A 16,520-nucleotide genomic window follows, 5' to 3' on the forward strand; every position below is an offset into this window, starting at 1 on the left:
ACACTTTCCCTCCAGCTCCCAGGAAACCTGACAGGTACTACAGAGTACCTGACTCTCACAAATTCCTCTTCAAGAATCCCACTGCGGATACAGATACCATTTCCCAAGGGCCAAGAGGCATTAAGGCTACTACTGCCAAAAATCCTACCCCTTCTGATAGGGACTCTAGAGCTTTAGACAGATTGGGTAAGAAGGTATACACTTCTGCTACTTTGACCATTAGGGCTTTAAATTGCCAGTTTCATATGTTAAAGTATCAGCAGCATATTATGGGACTACTTAAACAGAAAATGGTGTTGATTCCTAACTGTGCTGAACACAAAGACTTGCAAGAGTTAATGTATTCTGCCGAACAAGTTGGCAAACATATTTTGCAATGTGGTTTTCATGCTTTAGAAGCATCTTGCAGGGCTGCTGTCACTGGATCTGTACTTAGAAGGCATGCTTGGCTTAAGGAACAAAACTTGCCAGATCATGTTAAAGTCAAATTACTGGATGCACCCTTAAACCAAGACCGCCTTTTTGGCAGCAAAGCAGAAAAAGTCCTCAGAAGGATGGAGGAAAAAGCTAAATCTATGTAAACTGTTAAAGATTTCTTACCAGTGCAGCCTCCTAGATTCAGTAGGCATTGGCCTTCACAGAACTGGTCTTTTCCAGTCCCTTCCAGGCCTTCTCAGTCCAAACCCAGGAGCAGCAGACTACCAAGACTTCAGTCTCAGGCTATGCACAGATCTAAGCAGTGTGGGGCCCCCACTTCCAAAGCAAGGAGTAGTAAGCCACACCCCTATGGAAAAATGGCACAATGACTTATCCTTAACTCTACCAAGCCTTGCTCAACTACTGCTCCCTTAGGAGGAAAGCTCGTCTTGCATGCAAAAAACTGGGAACATATTACCCAGGACAAATGGGTTTTAAACATAGTTTCCCTAGGATACAGATTCCACTTCCACTCACTCCCAACCCCATGTGGATGGCCAGACCTCCCCCCAAATCAGTGGGTGGAGGCCCAAAAACAAGTGCTCTCTCTCCTCAGTATCAGGGCTATTTAATCTGTCCCAGCAGAACAAAGGGGACAAGGTTTTTATTCAAGACTGTTCCTGGTTCCCAGAAAAGAAAACTCCTGGCATCCCATCCTGGACCTGTCTATTCTCAACACCTTTCTGGTGGTTCCAAAATTCAAAATGCTAACTCTTCAACAGCTTCTGCCTATGCTAGCTAAGGATGCCTGGCTGGCAACCCTAGACTTGAAAGAAGCTTATCTGTACATCCCAATAGATGAATCCTGCAGACAATATCAGGGAGGGTTCCATGCAGTATCAGTTCTCTGCACTTCCCTTTGGCTTATCTACTGCGCCCAGGGTATTCACAAAGTGCCTAGCTCCAGCCAATTCAATTTTGTAAGCAGAGAAATATTCAGATTTACCCATACTTGGAGGATTGCCTGATTCAGGCAGAAAGTCAGGACTTGCTATTACAACACCTGGCATTTGTAAAGAGACTTCTAACCTCACTGGGGTACACCATCAACGAGGAGAAATCACACCTAGTACCCTGTCAACAAATTGTATTCCTGGGAGCAAGCTTGAACACAGCTTCATTCCTCACTCCAGAGAAACAAGTTTATTTGACAACCTACTTCAACCTACTGACCACAAAAACCCAGCTATCTGCAAGGAAAATCCTGCAAGCCCTAGGGTTCATGGCCTGTTGCATTCTGTTAATTCCACATGCAAGACTGCATATGAGGAAACTTCAGTGGTATCTAAAAAGTCTATGGTGTCAACATTCTCAGGACCTGGAAACAATGATTCCTATCATTCCTTGTCTAAGGACAGAGTTCCTTTGGTGGGCAGAGGCCTGCTACCACAACAAGGGACTCCCTTTCACTCTACCCCCTGCCACCCAAACCCTAACAACAGACTCATCAGACTATGCATGGGGGGCTCACATGGCAGGGCAGTTCATTCAGGGCAAATAGAACCCAAAACAGATGCACCTGCATATCAATTAAAAAGAAATGTTAGCTGTACAGAATGCTCTGATAGCCTTCAAAGACCTTATTTTTCCAGGACAACTATTAGTAAAGACAGACAACATCACAGTTATGTGGTACATAAACAAGCAGGGGGGAACCCATACCTACCCTCTCTGCAGACTAGCCATGGCTCTGTGGAACACAGCCTTGAGCTGCCAAGTGAACCTGCAAGCTCAGTTCCTGCCAGGCAAACTAAATTCACTGGCAGACGACTTAAGCAGAAATCTCATGGACCCACACGAATGGAAACTGGAACCCAAACTATTCAAGCTCTTGAGGAACAAATGGGGGACACCAGAGCTAGATCTGTTTGCTTCCTCTCAGAACTACCAATTGAACAAATTCTGCACCAGAACTCCCCACAGCCAAGCTTGGAAAGTGGATGACCTGTCCTTTACCTGGGAAAGCCTCTCAGTTTATGCTTTCCCCCTCTACCTCTCCTCTCGAAGGTTCTACTAAAGATCAAACAGGACAAGCCAAGGACAATACTGATTGCCCCAGACTAGCCACTTCAGCACTGGTACCCCTTTTTGCACAGTCTGACAGTGCTGCAACCATGGCATCTACCTCAGACCCCTTCCCTGCTGTCCCAGCAGGCAGTCCAGATTCTGCACCCTCAGCTTCATACCCTGAACTTTACAGCCTGGCTAATTCCCTAAGCTCACCTCTAGCAACCCTCAGTAAGCAGGTGTTGGATGTCATTCTTGAGGCAAGGAGACCTAGTACTAGAAAATCTTATTCAGAAAAGTGGAAAAGATACTGTTCCTGGTGCCAGGCTCAGGGGAGGGGCACAACAGTGCCCAGCTTACTTCACATTCTAGATTATTTAACAGAAATGCTCGACAAGGGCCTATCTTTCTCTTCAATTAAGATTCATGCCCCTGCCATTTCAGCACATTATAATACTGAGCCACCCCTCTTCTCTCATCCCCTGCTAAAACAATTACTTAGAAGGGATAAAAATGTAAGACCACCACCCCCCTCCCGGAGAGCTCCCACTCCAGCCTGGGACCTTAACTTTGTATTGGAAAAACTCACTGTTCCCCCCTTTAAACCAGCTGCTACAGCAGAGTTGAAATTCCTTTCTTGTAAAACAGCCTTACTTCTAGCCATCACTTCAGCAAGAAGAGTGTCTGAACTGCAGGCCCTCATAGCAGTGGAACCCTTCATTATCTTCCATGCGGACAGGGTTTCCCTCAGGACCAGTCCATCCTTTATGCCTTTTCTTTCTAAACCACTCCATTCATTTGCCTACTTTTTTCCCTAACCCTCAAAATAAGGGGGAAAGGATACTGTATTCTCTGGATGTGCAAAGACAGCTTAGATTCTATTTGGACAGGACTAAGCCTCTCAAAAAATCTGACCAGCTGCTAGTTAGCTTTGCTGCAGGAGCAGAGGGGAAGGTCATTTCAAAGCAAACCATTTCCAATAGGATAGCACATTGCATCCATTTCTGCTACAAACACCATGGAAAACCTACCCCACAGGGGATAAGAACACATTCCACCAGGGCTGCAACTACCTCTACTGCATTTTTCAGAGGAGTCCCTACGAGGGACATCCTGGAAGCTGCAACCTGGAGCTCTGTACATACTTTCACCAAGCATTACCACCTGCCTATCTTTTCTAAATCCAGAGCTGGATTTGCCACATCAGTCTTACAGGGCCTGATTGCTAGCCCTAATGCTCTTTAACTACCTCCACCCTTCCTTAGCTTTGGGAATCAACCCAAATGTGATGACTGCAACAGTGAAACACAAAGAACATAGTACAGTTGTGTACACTTACCATAAATGTAGATGTTCAAGTGTATTCACTGTTGCAGTCATGGTTACCCTCCCTCCAGCCCCCTGACTTCTATTGACTTTCACCTTTCGTTCTTGTTTGGCATATATTATAACATGTGTATTTGCTTTTTGGTGGGAGTATTCCATACCATATAATTGCTTCCTATTGTGGGGGCACCTGACATCTGGGGCAAGAAAAACTGATGTAATGGCGTTGGCTGCATGTTTTATACCCCTGACGACCTGACATCATGGAAGAAGCAACAGCATCCGACGCAGAAATCCAAAGACTCTGGTATTCAGGCCAGCTGAGGGCTACCTGCAGGCAGATAACCCAAATGTGATGACTGCAACAGTGAATACACTCGAACATCTACATTTATGGTAAGTGTACACAACTGTACTTTTCCAGTCATCCTCCCTGCAGATGATGTGGTCATTTATCGCTCAAGTTACATTCACACCAACATTCAATCCCAAGTCTAGTCAGATGTACATGAGCTCTGCCAATGACTCAAAATGTAAACTACTTTTCGACTCCTCCAAGACCAAAACAATGCTTTTTGGAACCTCATAGAAAATTCACCAAGCATCTGATCAGTCTCTAAACATCCATTTCCACATGGACAGATTGACAGCAAAAACAAACTTCCTCCTCTGCTGGGCCAAAAAGATCTCCCCTTTTCTTTCTCAAACAAGACACAGCAACTATTGACAAATGAGTTCTTTTCTCTCAGCTAGAATATGAACTACATATTATTGCATCTACCCCAAGAAAAACACCACCAGACTCCAGAAATCTCCAACAGCATCTTCCAACTCATTACAAATTCACCTCTTCATGAGTAACACTGTGTCACCCTAGAAACAGCCAATTGGCTACCCATAAAACAAAGACCTAATCTACAAATAAAACTATTCCAACTCTAAACATTTGCTTCTCTTGCAGGTAAACTTCATGCAAAAAAATCTCATCATACAACCTGAGACAATACTCACAAGTCACACCAACTTTCATTATCCCTAGAGCTAAACTCCACATCATTGCGTATGCGTTCTCCTGTCAGGCACCTAGTCTTTGGCAAGCTCTCCCTATTGACCTAAAGGAAATCAATACTTACTCCAAATTCAGACTGCAATTCAAAAATCACCTGTTTATCCAAGCCAAGTGCTCCTACCTCAACACAGGGCAGATCAGTTAGCCCACTATTCCTATATCTTTTCCACTTTTCTTCTCACAGAATTGCTGAAGGTTGTCCCACAACCTTCAATGAAGCAGAGTTCTTCCCTACCTCAGTTCAACCATAATTTGGACCAGTAACTGGGGAACTGGAAATTTGCACCTGGCATGGTACCTCTGTCTCTGGTAGACAGAGGCAGCTTGTAAATGCTTGACTACCAATCCCCAAGCCTGCATATAGCCCTTAAAATAATCCTCGGGTATCAAAACTGGTCAGATAGGAAGGGGGGCATGGCTAAGTTTAAAAAGGCCCCATGGAGTTATTAGCCTAGTAATTATCTATGAACCTTTGAAGGTTACACTCTGCTTATTAACTGTAATGTACATATACAGTTTTTCTATGTAACAAATCAGAACTACCCTGTTATTGCTTACATTTCTGTCTTTTTTGTTTCTGGAATGTTTTGCATTTCACCCAAGCTGAGCCTGAAATGTGTCAGTACTAATCAGTCTGGTAAACAATTAAAATAAAATAAGTACTCTGCATACTCTGGCACCTTTTGAGGGTGCAGTAGACAACATTAAGCAGCCCATGCTACTGAGAAGCAGGCTCATTTTGAAACACGAAACCTGGTGAAATCAGGTGACTCCTAATAGTCCCCAGCTCCTGGCTCTCATGCCCATTGTTCTTGGATGCCAGGAAATACTGGACAATTGAATGAGTGGGACTGTAATTAATGGACTGGAGAAGACCGGGGGGTGGGCAGAAAAAAGATGAATAATTTCTAACCTCCGTTACACATTCTTATTTCATATTACCCCTTTCTTCCTTCATGGGCTTCCAGTCATCTCCTCCACTTGCTCTGAATGGTTACAGTTTCTTACCCAGTTAAGTCTCATACCTTGTTGTAATCAGTGTGTTTCCACAAAAGCATATAAAACTGTTAAAATTCCTGAGAAGGATCAACAACAATAATAATAATGTCAGGCTTCTCCTTAGAGATGTTATTGCTCATACATTAACTCAGTTACAGCTATTTCTGAAAGTTTATTATTACTTATTTAGTTTATTAAATTGGGTAAGTGGATTAATACATGCAAATCTTTTTCAGCCATATCACAGATCACAAAGTCAGCTGTAAGGATTACATACAGAGATAATTTAGAGTAGTCACTAAGCATCAAGTTTGGACAGGTGGGAGGAAGTCAGAATGCTTTAAGGAAACCCACAAGGATGTAAGAGTAAAATGCAAACCCCAACAGTTTGTTCAGTTTTCTGTAATATAGCCCCCACAAACTTTCTTGCCAGTCCAGTCCACGTATTTTCTGGATTTAAGTTTCTGCTTGTCCTCCTATTTGCTATGTCACTCTGAAACTGTGGTACTCCTGCAATGCATTTATGAGTCAAATTGTTTCTGTTGCTGCTTTTCTACTTTCAGCCAGGTGAATCATTTTTCTCTCCACCACTGCCTTTCAACATTCAAAACACACACACACACGCACACATCTCATGTTTCATTAGCAACATCATCAACCCCCTTTTTCCCATTTTCTGCATGGGGTTGGGGTGTCTTGTCAGTTGTTGCCATCTCTCCTTCCCTGACAGTCATGCCTGACTGTCGTAGGTCTTCTGTCACACAATCCATCCACCTCTTTGCAGGATGTCTTAGTTTCTTCATTCCTTCCTCCTGTTTGTCCCAAATCTTCTTCCAGATTGTCTTCTACTTTTCTGTACAAGTGCCTGGACCACATTAATCTGTTCTCCTTGACCTTCTCTGCAATCGTAGCTACTTTCACTTCTGTTCTGATGTCCTCATTTCTTCATCTGTCCCACAGTGTGCATCCTGTCACCCATTTCAGGCACTTCATCTCCATCACATCTAGTTTCCTCATCTGCCCTACCTTTACTGCCCAGCAATATTGTTTACACCACTGTTTTGCACACCTTACTTGTCAGCTTCTGTGACATTTTTCTGTCATATGTTACACCTGACACACTGTACTAGTTGGCTGCAGCCCTTCTGATTTTGGCTTTGACCTCCTCATTCAGACTTCCCTTTTCATCAGCCACCCCTCCCAGATATTTGAAGCTCTTAACCTGTTCCACTGTTTTCCCCTCTTGTCTCATTTTTCAGATAGTTTTCATTTCCCCCCATTTACTGACATTACAACAGTTTTATCTGTATTCAATTTCATCCCATGTGCCTTCCATTTTGCAGTCTATTCCCTTATCATTTGATAGAGTTTTTGCTCAGAGTCTGCTTGTAATGCCACATCATCTAAATACAGCAGTTTTGTTGATCTGTCCCTATTGACCTGTTTGCTAATGTAGACCATCACTGGCATGAACAGTTGTTGGCTCAGAGCTGAACCCTGATGCATACCCACTCCCACTGGAAACCTCTCTATGAGACCGCACACTGTTCCTACTTGAGTCATTGGGTCCTTGTGTATAGCCTGCACTAATTCTACTAATGTTTTTGGGACTTCAAACTACTGCAGTACTGACCAAGTCTAGGAATGGCCAGTTGGGCTTTTTCCTCATCTCTAGCTTCTTCTCAACTGTCTGTCTCACTGTAACATTGGGTTAGTTGGGCTGCATCCTGATATGGATCAAAAATGCTCATCTTCTATCTTAAATGAATATGCATAATAGTAGAAATTATCATTCACCCTCTCCAGAGCTTTCATGCAGTGTTACAGAAGTTTGACCTCTGTACTGCCCAGAGTTGTAGATGGCCCCCTTTTTCTTGTACACTGGCACTAGTATGTTTATTCTCCAGTTATCTGGGATATGCCTTTCTGCCCATACTGCTATAACTACCATTTTCCCCATCTCACCCAACATCTGAATCTTATATGTTGTGCTGTCATCTGAGCATGCTGCTTTCCCTGATTTCATTTTCCATATTGCTGTTCTTATTTTTTCTATAGTAAGCTCCTTTTCTTTCATCATAGGCTCTGTCTGGGGAAGTACAGCTGCAGTGGGATTTTCTTCATTCAGAAGCTGCTGGAAAGTACTCCTTTCATCTACCTTTGATGTCCTGTGGACTGGTGAGCAGGTTTTTGCTGACATCCCTTATGAATGGTGTCTGAGTATCTTCCTTATCGTTTTGCCTTTGCCTTGCAACCTAATAGTGTTTCTTTGTACCTGCTACTGAGTCACTTTCTAAAAGCTGGTAGAGTGCCTCTAATGCTTTGTTTTTTGTTGATGCAACGGCTGTCTTAGCAACTTTGTTAGCCAACCATTTTTCCTTCTTAACCTGATCTGTTTTTTTCTGTCTCCCAGTTTTTCCTTCACTCCTTCTTTCTTTTGACGACTTTCTGGACTTCTGCATTCCACCACCAGCTTTCCTTGTGTAACTATTTCCACAACTGGATTGACTGCATATCTGTTCTATATTCATTACACATGTTGTTTTGAGGCACTGCCATTCTTCTTCAGCTCCATCTATTTCCACTTTTTCCTGAGGTGCTAGAGCCCTGAGCAATTCTTTGAACTCATGTGCTTTCTTTCCAGTCAACTTCCAGATCTTCAGCCTAGTCTCTGTTGTGTTTTTTTATTTAATACCTTTATTATAGGTTCATAGGTTCATACTAGGCTGTCTGCCCTGGGGCATTTATAAGCCTAGCCAGAGTGTGTGTGGCTTTCGCCACCCCTTGGAATGAGAATACTATGCCCATTTAGGGTTTAGTTTACTGTGCCTCTGTCTAGTAGTGACACAGAGATGACCCCCGGGGTAAACCTATGATCTCCCATCCACTCGTCAAGATTTCTCTTGAAGAGAGTCAGTGAGGGGCTCTGCCTAACATGGCCTGGGATTCTGTTCCAGAGTGTAGGGAACCTCTGGGTTATGAATCTGTCCCTCCAGCACACCCTATTTATTTCTGTGTTGAGGTTCAAATCTCTCGCTCTCATGGCTCTGGTGGATTTGGATGTTCTGAGGTGGAGCATGTCCATTAATTCCGGATTGGACATGGCCTTGTACGTCAGGCATAGATCGCCTCTGAGTAGGCGGTATGTGACTGAATAGAGCTGGAGTTTCTTCAGCCGGGCAGCATATGACATATGTTTGAGACCCTTGATCCTCTTGGTGAGGTACTTTTGGGGTCTTTCTAACTGCTGCAGGTGTCGGGTAAGGTACATCCCAAATGGGGCATTGTACTCAATTATGGGCCTGATAAGGGAAGAGTATAGGGGCACAATGACCTCTCTTGATCTAGATGTGAATCCTTTCATGATAAGGTGGGTAATATAGAAGGTCTTCCTAACCATCTTGGCAATGTGAGTGTCAAATGAGAGGTTACTGTCAACTTGGGTCCCTAGGTCCCTGATTACTTCTTCTGTACTTAATGGATTACCACCTATGTGGTAATTTGTGGGTACTTTGTTTTTCCCAAAGGGTATGACTATACATTTTTTGGCGTTCAGTTTAAGGCCATGGCTCTGGCACCAGTTATCCGTTTCCTTTCTGAAGGATGCTTGTGTCCGCTGGAGTATCAATTATGGCACCCAGTTTGCAGTCATCTGCGAACTTTGTCAGCCACAATCCTCCTATGTTTGCTTGCACCTCGGAAAAATAAATGCTGAACAAGAGGGGTCCCAGGACCGAGCTCTGTGGGACACCGCTTGTGACTGGCTTAGAGTCTGACATGGCTCCAGCAATTTTGACCTTGTGGGTTCTGTCCTTGAGCCAATTTGCAACCCATCTTATGACATATGGGTTTACATTTAAGCTGGTGAGCTTGTCTATGATGCCCGAGTGGGGTATTGTGTCGAAGGCTTTTGCAAGATCAAGGTAGGCTGTGTGAACTGCCTTACCCTCATCAATGGCCTTAGTGACTGTTTCAAAAAAGTCGACCAGGTTCAAAAGGCAGGATCTGCCCTTGACAAAGCCGAATTGGGTAGGATCCAGTGTCTGTAGGTACCAAATGTCTTTGTTTATGAGTTCCATAATGATCCTCTCCATAGCTTTGCAGACCAGGCTCGTCAAGCTTATGGGGCGGTAATTTCCAGGGTCCGTAGAAGCACCTCCTTTGTGGAGTGGGACCACTGTTGCTGTATGCCATTCTTTGGGTATGTATCCTGTAGTAAGGCTAAGATTAAACAGCAGCCTTATGTGCGGGTTTAGTTCCTCTTGGAGTTCATGTAGCATGCAACCCGGGACACCGTCTGGTCCCACTGATGCTGTGTTTTTAGCTTTGGAGAGGGCAGCACTCACCTGGGCATCTGAGATGTCAGGGAGGCTACACTCTGCTGGGATAGATATTTCTCCTTTTGGGGGGGGGGGGATTTGCACTGAACCTGTCTGCCAGTATGTTGGCAGTGTCTGTGGGTTCAGTGTATTTTTTGTCATTTTGGACTAACTCTGAGCATATCTGGGAGTTTCCAACCAGGTTTCTAGCATAACTAAAGAAGGCCTTGTGATTGTCTTTAGTGTCTTTTGCGATTTTTCTCTCAAAGTTGGCCTTGGATGATTTTATGAGTGATATTAGTTTTTTGCTAGTACTGATCAGAGATGCCTTCCCTTTTGGGGATTTTGCTCTGTCGTGTAGTAGCTTCCTCCTCCTGTTGTAAAGGTTGTTAATGGCTGGGGTCCACCAGACAGGACGCCTTCCTTTGGGGGAATGGGTCTTGGTTTTATTTGGGATTGCATGATCCATGCATTCTTGAAGGTGTCCGTAGAAGGAGTTTATAAAGGATTCAGTGGTGTGGGCTGTGGTTTCCACTGGTCCAGGGGCCTTGAAGGATACCACTTCAGTATTAAGAAGTGTGAAGTCAGCTTTTGAGAAATTCTTCACTGTGGTCTTTTGTGCTGGGGGTGGGGGCGGGATGTGGATTTCCAGTGAGATTAATTTATGGTCTGATCTCACCAATGAGGGGTATACTTCCGGTGTGGAGCATTGTGTCCCCATGTTTGTGATGATCAGGTCTAGTATATTATCTCCTCTTGTGGGAGTGGTGACTAGTTGTTCCATCACATTTGAGTTTATGAATTCTAGGAACCTTTGGGCTAGGGTGTTGGGGCTTGAGTAATGCTCCCAGTCTATGTTTGGGTAGTTGAAGTCTCCCAATATGATGGTATTTGGAGAGACATTCATACTCTCCAGTGTCTTCAGGAAGGCTGATTGGGGTTCCTGAGTTTGAGAGGGTGGTCTGTAGCATGCTACAAACTGTAGGGCAGTTTTGCCTATGGTTAGTTGCACATGGATGGTCTCCGATGCTTCGTGCGTTGCCACTAACCTGAAGGTGTGGGTATCTTTGATGAATATGGATACTCCCCCTCCTTTTGTGGTTTGGTCCAAGTTTTGGGGCCGAAAAACATGATATGAGGTGTAACCTGGTAGTGCTGGGGTGCTCTCAGGAGCCTTGAACCAGGTTTCAGTCACTGCACAGACATCAATGTTCTCCAGGAGGAGGGCTTCGAGAGCGTGCATCTTGAGGTTTAGACTTCTGGCATTGAGCAGCATTTTCCACTTGTGATTTCTAGGGAGGTGGGTTTGTCTTTTGAGCCTTGCCTAAAAAAGGCACTATGGGGTGGCAAGAGCCTTGGCCAGTATCCGGAAGCCCAGGGGTGACAGGTGCAAGCCGTCCCTTGCGAAGCAGCTTGGCTTGTCAAGCATGTCATCCCAAGCAGACTGACATTGGATCCCCTTAGAATGACACCAGTAATTGAGCCAATTGTTAAAGCTGATCATTTTGTCTTTGTACTGTGGCATCATTCTTGGTGAGGGTAAGATTCTGCTCAGGGTCAGGGTCATACCGGCCTGGGCTACATAATAAGAGAGCTCCTCTATGTCTCTTTTCATGTAGTCCAGGGAGGTATGTCTCAGGTCATTCACACCGGCATGGACAATGACTGAGTCATATTTGTACTTGCTTTGGAGTGACCTGAGTGCTTGTGTTATGTAGCGGATTCTAGCGCCCGACAGGCAGCTTACTGTAACTTTTTCCTTGTTCAGTCTGGTGAGCGGGACGCCAGTGTGTCTGACTATGGAGTCACCTATTACAAGTGTATCAGGCATGTTGTTTGGCCTTAAGGGCTGTGACTGTTCGGCACACTGACTTTGTGAAATATGTGTTGCATGTGCTATGTTTTGAGGTAGTGGTTGCTTGAATGTCTGCTTTGGAGGCCTCTGTTGTTTTGGTAGATTTTTAATTAGAGCCTCCAAGTATGTTTTTGTGTGTTTATGTGTTTGGTTTGCAGTTGTGATAGGTCTATGTGAGACTGGGTTTGTGGTGTGTGTGGTTACCTTCTCCTCCTGACTGGTTTTGCCAGTACTGAGTCGAGAGAGCTCAGCCTCCAGTTTGGCTATATAGTTGCATCTCTCACATATATTTGTATTTGTTGGGAGGAGGAGAGGGTTGTCTGTGTACATGAGGCAGTTGTAACATTGCCTCAAGATTCCCAGATTCACCAGCTGAACTGGAGAGGATGCCAGTAATTGACCTTTCGACATGCTAGAATAGTGTAAGGGATTGCTGTGTAACTGAGTCAGAAAGGACCTATAGGGAAATGGGTACTCAAGGGCATTGTAGGTGGATGTAGTGCTTTCTTTTTGTTTAAGAGTGTTTTACCTGTGTAAAAATGCTTTAGGAGCAAGTGCTGGGCTTTTCAGATAGAGAATAGACTGTTTAGATTGAAAGTAGAGCAGTTCTAAGGGAAAAACTGAAGAGCAGACTTAGCGGAGCTTGAAATAGTTTAAACTTGATTAACCGGCGCTGCCCGTTGCTGCGCTATGCGCAACTTCGCGCAAAATCACGCAAAAGCGGGCTTTATAGCAGGGGGGTTAGAAAGAGCTAGGAAATGGCCCAAAACGGCCAATAAACTACAAGTTTCTGGGCTGGAACCACTCCTTTAGGTACAGATAGGCTGCTCAGTGCTCCCCACTCCCACTGGTGAACAAAGAAGCTTCCTCCTATCCAAATAAGGATATGGACAACACAGGAACTATGACACAGCCCAGAGATCAGCAAAATCTGAAGACTAGACTATTCTAGTTCAGTAAAGGCGGGAAAACAAGGATATTTTTTGTTTTTTTTGCTTTTTTTTTTACAAACAGACAAAAAAAGATACAGTAAGAAACAGTAAATGCTTTAAATAGGCTAGCGCACTTGAGTGTGTAGCCTACCAGTTAAATTAAGCAAAAACAAACTTTTTAAAGTGCAAAACAGTTCAGAAGCAAACAGAAATACAGTAAATCAACTTGCAGAGCTAGTTTAGTAATAAAAATACGCTTTTAGGCGAAATACAGTCGAAATACAACAGTCGAAAAATAGAACACCAGAAAAATACTTATAAATCAAAGGAAAGTCACTCTTCCACTCTCTGCTGCTTGTAGAACTCTGCAGGACACCATGAGGAGCTGTGCTTAAAAAAAGAAAACAAGCCGTATTAACATTTTTTCCATGTACACACATTGTGCATGCTTTTTTTTACAACTGCCTTTCAGTACCGCATTACATGAATTGCTCAGTTCCTGGTTTCCCTTAAACCTTGCTCCTCCTGAACATTATAATGCATATATTGCTCTTTCCCTTTTCTGAAGATCCCCCTTCCTGTTCTTTTATCTGTTTTATAATATTCAGTACTTCAAACACAGTTGGTTTAGCTTTTAATTTCCATTTTGTAGTAATTGCTTTATTGGCAGTAACAAAATTAAACTTTAAAAGGCCTTACTTTGTCTAGGCAATTCAGTTCCTGTGTCCCAGCTCAAGAGAATTGTTTCCTTAGTTACAGCCATTTCCTTCCTCAGTATTTCTGAGAGAGTACTCTGAGGTGATTTTTTAAAATTTGCCAACTCATTACATTCCCAAAAAAACATGCTCTTAGTTACCCCTTTCTTCCCCATCACACGTTCAACATTTGCTGTTTACATGAGGAAAAATTCTTTGAAGTCTGCTTGAGGGATAAAAATATATGCAGATATTTCCAAGCAAAAAACTTAAACCTTGTGGATTTTGTTTCATACTTGGGAGCCATACATATGACCTCCCATTGTTCACTTGTAAATTGTTTTTCCAGTCTCTCTTCACGATCTTTTAAAAAACAAGTAATCTCTGTTGTATCCCCAAAGTCTCAAACAACCCACTAAACAAGTATAGTGGGTCCAGAAACAAAACAGTGTAAGAAACTTCTCTGTGTGGAAGATTTTCAATCCATATATATCTAGTTAATCACCGTATATTAATCAGATCAGATAATGGTAGTAGAAGTAGCGAACTTAAACTTGTCCTAAGTCAAAAATAATAAAAAAAAATATCATTTGAAATGTTATATAGAATTATTAAGTATTTTAAAGTAATCCAAGCAGTGTAGACAGTCTATTTCCAGTCAGAAATCCCTTATTAATTCTTGAAGTCCCGAATGATGGGATGAAAGCACTTAACCATTTTTTATTTATCAGACTTCAGTTTTGTGTATATTTAACCGTAACTGATCTACAGTACAGTTTGTGCTTGGACTCTCTGTGTGTTTAAACTGGAATACATTAGCTTAAAGGGTGCTGCGGTACTACAGCTATTACAGTTTTTGCAGTACGATACTATCACACAAGTTAAATGAGCTACCTTTTCTCCTCACCTGAAGTCACTCGAGGTGCTAAGTGAGCCTTTTGCTTTTTCCCAGTTTTGGTTTGGCTGCAAGGACACACGCTGGTTTTGAATTTTCCCACATTTATAATACTCCTGAGTGTACACTATACTAATTACATATAGCATGCACTTTACATCATGAAATGTTTTATGCAAACATTTGTCTAGGTTTGGGAGTTGGCATAATGGTTAAGGTGTTTACATTTACAAAGTACATGGTTTGATTCTCACAACTGAGGGATATTGGCTAGGCTTGGAAAGCAGCTAGCTTAGTATTTACCCATGAACAAGTAAGAACAAAAATGGTTGTACATCTTTTTTCCCTGTAGTGTCCTTCTAAACAGTAATGACATAGTGTGGGATATATGCTTTACAGTCCATCCACAAGTTTGATAAAGCCAGCAAAATTCCATTTTTTCGTGCCACATTTTCTTGCAAAGCCATAGTTCACAAATGTGGTTGATGCTTTTATAGACTCCAATTTATTCATTAATTTCTGTGTTGCTGGTCTTCCTCTTCGTGATCATCTCCTTATCCTGGCAGACTCCGGTCCAAATGTTGGGAACTCTTGATTCTTGTAGTCAACTCCTGTGCTTTTTTTTCTGTCTCTCAAGAATTTTCTTTGGAACATTGGAAAAAGCTTTCAATGGCAAAGTCTGTCTGTGAGCTTTATTGTCAGAAGAATGAGAAGCAAAGTCCCTTTCTGCTTACTGGCTCACTTTTTCTTTGATTTTATTTTATTTCCTCCTTAGCCCGTTCTCCGTCAAAAATGTCTTTGAACCTCCAGGAGAATACTCTGAAGACAGCTGTATACAGAAGCTTGAATCAAACATCTGCCTATCAACATTCCATGATGGCTGGCATAAATCTGCTTCTATTCTGCTTGGTGTGCAATGAATAATCAATTTCAACAAATGCTCTGCTGTCTCCAATTTTTAATACTTTTTCCTTCTGCCACATTTTTGCCAGGATCAACTCTTTCTCTGGTACGATTGCATCTTTATTAATACAGGTATTGGCTGCTTTCTCATAGCTAGGTTTGAAGTGTGCACTCTATGTGTCCTTTCTTGGCTGCTTTTTTCATAGTTAGGTTTGGAGCTTGCACTCTATGTGCCCTTTCAATTAATAAGCCCTAATGTGAAATACCAGTCCAGTTGCTTATTTGTTCTTTCATAAAATGAATACACTCTTTTCCTTCCATTTTCTGTGATACAGCAGAAAATCTCAGGTTTTCTGTGCATGTTGTGTCTCCTAACTCTACATTTTTTAAATAACTCTTCTTGAGAAGCTTCATACTGAGCCAGCCATTTCTTCTTTTCTTATGTTTTTTTTTCAAGTACCATTTTGTCATAAGAAAGATGCATAACAAAGTGCACCTTTCAACAATGTCATATTCTAGTCATCCTAAAGCATAAACAGTAGCATCCACAGAACAGAGCCAAACCCAGAAAACTGTAATGCCTTTAAAAGCTGTAATTCACTTTATGCTGCCACACTTCTGTTTATTGACTAGGTGATATAAAGCAGTAATGTTGAACATAAGCAATCTAATGTAAAATCAAACTATTCAAATTAAAAGGTAAATCATCAAGAAAACCTAATTGCAGTGTCATTGTTTCCCAGGACACTGCTGTGAAGTGTTAGCTTTCAAGTCAGTTTTGTCACACTTCCAACACATTGGTGGAAGTGTCTCCAATGTTTAAAATTACATAAGCATAGTATTAGAGAACTGAAGTAAAACAGAAATCCAATTCTATTAATAGTAATAAAGTAGTCCCAAGTAATGTTGGTACTCAGGCTAATCAACCTGTAGTAAAATGCAGCACTTGGCAAAGGGTTGATTAACCACAGCATTAAGAAAACACTAGGTCATAACATTATTACTTAACTAAAAATAACATTCATATATTGTGTTGTTAATAT

The 16,520-nt window shown here is 42.4% G+C and overlaps 1 protein-coding gene across 3 annotated transcripts in view; it reads left to right on the forward strand.

Annotated features, from left to right (window-relative positions):
• The window catches only part of SLC35D2 (solute carrier family 35 member D2), a 649,758-nt gene that overhangs the window by 630,174 nt on the left and 3,064 nt on the right, over nucleotides 1-16,520 (forward strand). The gene's annotated exons all lie outside the window — the stretch shown is intronic.

The sequence above is a fragment of the Protopterus annectens genome, chromosome 17.part0, assembly GCF_019279795.1.
Source record: "Protopterus annectens isolate FY-2018-M chromosome 17.part0, PAN1.0, whole genome shotgun sequence".
Lineage (NCBI taxonomy): Eukaryota > Metazoa > Chordata > Ceratodontiformes > Protopteridae > Protopterus > Protopterus annectens.